This window comes from Colias eurytheme, chromosome 2 (assembly GCF_061535395.1).
Source record: "Colias eurytheme isolate Ceu_HAF_F1 chromosome 2, ilColEury1 Martin Lab GWU primary, whole genome shotgun sequence".
Lineage (NCBI taxonomy): Eukaryota > Metazoa > Arthropoda > Insecta > Lepidoptera > Pieridae > Colias > Colias eurytheme.
Genome location: NC_142981.1, coordinates 3,562,536 through 3,568,612, shown reverse-complemented (window position 1 = coordinate 3,568,612; position 6,077 = coordinate 3,562,536).

Genomic DNA, 6,077 nt, shown 5'->3' with positions numbered 1-6,077 from the left:
ACAAGAAGTAAAAGCTAATTAAAGAAGAACTTCTTATTCCTCTACCGCATAGTCTTTGACGGAAGATCTGACATAAGCAATGAAAGAGATTTCGCAATCGGAGCTCTATATTCTAGCTGTTTAGTAAAGATAACTTGAGCTTAAAACAAAACATTATAAACATTTGCTCTGTATTTTTTTTATATTAAGAATAAGGATACAAGGATAAGGATGAGAGCGATAATTTCGAGTAAGTAATTAAGTGTTTCTATGAAGAACAATCTCATAGGCTCTTTTATTAAATAATACCTAAATTTTAGGTACACAATAACTTGATTACATATATATAAGCTTTCGGTGGCTTCGCTAGCTTTGTCTAAAACCCTAATGAATTATATACTAAAACCTTTCTCGAGAATCACTCTATCTATTAAAAGAAAACCGCATCAAAATCACTTGCGTAGTTTTAAAGATTTAAGTATACACAGGGATAGAGAAAGCTACTTTGTTTCATACTGATATCTAACTATTTATATGAGTATCCACTTCCACTTGTACAAACTATCATACAACGTAATTTCTCTTCAACAAACTACTCTAGAATAAGCCAAATTAATCGGATTTAAGTGAACGTAAAAAGCAAGCTCTTTCAGAAAATATTCCTTGACTTGAGTATTGCGCATGTTATTCCTTAGAGGTCCTCCACAAAGAGCTTAGCGGAAAATAATAATGAGATGCTTATAGAAAAGATCTATTGTACAAAGAAAGCGACACGAGTCTGGTTTGAATTTTGCTGCGGTATTACAATAAAAATAACTGTAAAATCTGCTGAGGTCCTTACTATTTTATGTTCTATTACTACGATATGTTAAACCTAGATTTTACGATCAACGAGAATCAATAAACTTACTCCCGTCGGAAGTATTATTTTAACTGTTTTCGAATATTTCAGTAGGTTTTACATAATTAGGATAATAAATTGAAAACAAGTGGCGACATATATTACTAGCTCCTACCCGCGATTTTTTTCACGTGGACTTTAGACGTGACCAATTGGAGGATTTCAATTAAAATAGGTACCTGTAACTTAGATATAAAGGTATAAAACTTTTGATTGCATCGAAGTATTCATTAGTTTTTAACTTTTCGAATTCAAAAATAAAAATCAATTTTAAAATAAATGTGGTAAAGTTACAAAAGTATACGGAACTGCATTTTTTTAAACTAGGTAAAAACCTAAGATTGTTAAGTTGACATAAATAAATTTATATTTATATTAAAATAATTATTGGCATTTTCACGTTGCCTCAAAAAAACATCACACGAATTTCAAAGAAATCGGAGCTAGTCAGACCTTTCTCATAATTAAAAGTGTATTGAATCATTGGCTGCTGGTACAGTCCATTCCCCGAGCAAAAGTAAGTCGGTATCGAGTTCGTTGTTTAGTTAAGCATCCCGAGGCAATCCAATTACATCGATGTTTGCTGCCTCAAAGGCAGGGTCTCAAAGCTCACAGCGCACCTCCTTCCGCCCCGGTGCACTGTTGAAAGGATCCAAGATCCACCCATCTGTAGTTTGTACCAAAGGTCTTTTAACCGAAGAAAAGCCAATGTTTCATGTTCCAATGCTCGTTAGCTACTGTAATGGTATTGACGACGTCTATCGAGGAATTTAACAAATGTACTTTTGAAGATGTCAAAGGTAAGTGAGCGACGAACATTTTATGAATTAATGTTGGTATCGATCAAGTATATGCCGCTCTATGTGCAATTTTTATTCACTCCAGCAAATAATTGAATGCTGATATGAAACATGGTGATTTTAAATCTGAAAGATTTAGTTGTGTTATGAATGAATATGAACTAAGCAAATCTGTTTTAAATGCGTCTTGAAATTTAGAATCCATCCGATTTAAATAGGAGATGGAAAATCTAGGATTACTAAATCTAGGTTCTAGGTCTATATAAAATATGAATTATTATTACCATATTTATTATACAGGGTGTCCCACTGTTGGTATACTAAGCGCAAAGGAGGTTATAGTTTTGCATACGCTGAGTACGTAAAAAATACTTATATAATTCCAGACGCATTTTTTTTTTCAAATAGATGAATTCTTAAAACTCTATGTGTACACCCATAACAAGCAACCCGCCCAACTTTGCCACCAACACGTGAGCTATCATTTAAGATTATGTTTTCATAGACAAAATGCTCACATTAGAGAAGCGGTATATGCCGGCTGCGCGAAGCTAGAGAAGAAAACATGAATTTTCAGGAAAAATTTAACAAAAAATTTTTGACGTAATTTTGTTGTTTAAGTATTTTTTACGTGATCAGTGTATACAAAACTACAAGTCCCTTCGCGCTTAGTATACCAATAGTGGGACACCCTGTATAAGTTCGATATCGACAACGCATTGCTCCCAAGAGAGCTTTAATGTTATCATATTATTTGTTATCATATTATTTAACAGCTATGGTAAATATGGTATGGTAATGCGTTGAACGAAAAAATAACGTGCCTCCCAGAATAGTATTGACTATTGACTTTAAGTAACTTATGCTCATATTATGTGTAAGTGCGTAATTTTATACAGTAAACTTATTAAATAACAGAGCTACTAAGTAGAATAGAATAAAATTTTTATTTATTCGTTGTAAAAAAATAGCAAGACATGCACATAACAAGAGACCGTTTACCACGAAAAAGAAAACCTAAAGGAATTAGAAAAATATTGACAAAATTTAAATAAAATATCAGCATCTTATGTTTCTTTTGAATAAACACAGCAGCTTAACACTGCTACCTATATCTATTGTATTACAATAATATGTCTAGGGACCAGCCGCCACATCACTACTTGTCGATACTGCATCTCATTAGCGTCTCATGGATGATGGAACCGAATATCTTTACAAACACCCCAAGTTTTTTGCTTATACATATTTTCAATTTGATATACCTACCTGCACCAAAAAAATTTCTTATTTCCAAATCGTTAATATTTCAATACCTAGTATTTCACCATCACCATAAAATACATAATCCTTATGGTTTTGCGGGTTGTCTGGCAGAAATCGCTTACAGCGATAAGACCGCCCTCTGCACATATTTTAACTTGTATCGCTCTTATTTTGTAATCCTGTATGTGTGCACAATAAAGAATTTTTCATTCATTCATTCATTCATTCATCCTTTATTTCTAGATATAATAGAAATAATACAAGATTTTTTTTTCCTCGATAATAGCTTCTTTGTTCGTAAGCTACGTGTTTCCCGCAGCTTGTCATGACAAATTTTCTCATTTTAATTTCTCAAAGTAGAAACCTCCTTCGTATAGCACGTAGGTATACCTACGTAGATGAAAACATAAATGCTTCTCCAATAACACACAGATCGTAAACTTTAAAAGAAAAGGGGATCCCTTTCCATTATCCTAAAGGTAAGAAAAATGACGCCTCAAATTTTTCAAACTTGTTGACGCATAACAATGGGCAAGTACTCACGTCGTAAGAAAATATTTTTCGGTTAACTTTTCTTATTTACCATAACTATATATAACCATATCTAAGATTACATACAGAATATAATACTAAGTTATATAAAGTTTCTCGCTGTTCACAGATCTAGAATTGCTATGTCATCAATTCTATGCCCTGGAGAAATAGGTTGAGTTCGCAATGTGAAGTACAAATTCATGAAAATATACCTCATATACTAGACTGTGTATAATACACAGTCTATATGTACATTGTACGTACCTATTACTTATATAACATCTATTCTACTATTTTCAGCAAAGTCCAAATCACAAAATTCAGCTATTGCGTTTTAAACAGAAAATTGCTATTAAACATTTCTTCCCTTAGTTACAAAAGTGTTTTTATAAAAACATTTTTGTGAAAAAACAGGGACAGTTCTAAAGTTTAATAAAATGCAATATGAACGCAACAAAACGAAAAATGCTGTTCCACGGCCACTCGAGAGACAAAAGCTCACCGCGAGATAAATATTCATGTAAAAAGCACTAAAAAACATTTGAATGTGAATTCTATCATCCGATATTTAAATCTGGCAGCGGGTGTGCGGTCGGGCGGGAGTCTCCTCGGGCAGGGCGGGCGCGGCGCGGGCGCGCGGGGGGGCCGGCCCGGTAATTAGGCGGCCCGGCGGAGGCTGTATTGATCGCCCGGTCTCCTAGCAACGCGCGAGATGGCAGCACATCCCTCGCACCGGTGCCGGGATCGCGTTTTTTGTTCAAGTTCGCTCTAGGTGAGACCGTATTGATGTAATCTCAAAGGAAATGATTCAATTCGATTCGCTATATTCAGCGGGAGATTATGCTCCTATTAGTCAAAGCGTTTCGGAACGAGTCGTATCTAAGTAGGTAATTCCTTAAATTATTTCTCTGTCGTTCTGTAAATACGTGGCGTGCAGCTGTTCTGTGAGGAAAAATTTAATAAAGAATCAGTCGTGGCAGCAATCCAAGCGGTGGCGTTGCGAAGGCTGTGTAAACATAATTACAGAAATATTATGAGGAGCCGCACATTTATCTAGATCATCCGAAGCATCCGCTGCAAGGCACGTCTCGGCGCCCTTGTTTGTTTCTCACTTATATCTGTAATATATCGTTACACAAGAAAACGGAGAATTATAGCATTGTAAGGGGACATGTAGAAACTGTAGAGTCTCCGCTGACATTAAATTATTGCGAGAATGCTGTACTCTCAGGTTTCATCTTAAATTTTACCATAATATATTTTATACTAATATATAATATTATAAATGCGAAAGTAACTCTGTCTGTCTGTCTGTCTGTTACTCAATCACGACTTAACTACTGAACCAATTTGCATGAAATTTGGTATAGAGATATTTTGATATTCGAGAAAGGACATAGGCTACTTTTTATCCCGGGAAATAGGATAGGTTTTATCCCGGAAATCCCACGGGAACGGGAACTATGCGGGTTTTTCTTTGACTGCGCGGGCGAAGCTGGAAAACTAGTATTTTATATACCTTGAAGTCAGATGTAAGGAACATGAACATCATTATACAGCATAGTACGATTAATTACAGTGAAACCTGGTTAAGTGAGACATCAAGGGACCTGCAATGTCGTTTCACTTATAGAGGTATTCCACTTACCCAGTGTCTCAGATATACAGGTATAAATAAATATCTGTCTCATTTACAGAGGGTTGATAACGATTGTAGCTTTCGTTTTGACATTTTTCAAATAAACATCTGTATGATAGTAAATCGAAACTAAAACTGCAGGTAATTGAAGCTCAAAATTTGTACTTACGTACTTGGAATTACGTGTGGAATTTGTGGGTAGAATAAGAATGAGTAAACAAACAATGTTATCTCAGTTACAGAGGTATATGCATATAAAATTTACTCGCTGTCTCAGTTATAGAGGTAACTATGATGATAAATCGAAAGAACAAATCCCAGATATAGAGGTTTACCTCGTCCCACTAACAGAGGTAATTCAGTGCCAAAGTGTTGGGACCTCAGCATGAGTTCCAGTTATGGAGGTTTCTCACTTATCCAGGTCCCACTTAACCAAGTTTCACTGTATTTGTATTTATTGTCCTTTATTGTCTAATATAAATGTGTGAAATGATGAAGCGAAGGGAAAGTTATAAATTATATCCATTATTCAGATAAAAAATAAAATGAATAAACGTGTGTCGTATGTAACAATGGAGCATGTAATAAAAGTGATCATAAATAGAAAAGTGTAATAATTCCACGAACGTAAGCTATAATAATGGAAATCCGTATTATATTCGAGTAGGTATTCGTTCTTGCAAGCGCGTATTTTTGAGACTCAAGCAAAATGTAATAATGTCGTAGCGCCATCCTTGCGCTCCGCATTTTATCTGACATATTTCACCCTGTCCTACTTCCTTATAAGTATTCCCCCTATAGTAGAGAATGATAAGTCGCAAACAATTTTTAGTTATAAGTATCAACGTCGGACTTGAACTCTGATAGTTTGTTATACAGGGGATGATAGATTGTTGATAAATTGTAGGTTCATTATGGGCAAATATTATGTTATAATTTATTTCTTAGCTACTTGTAT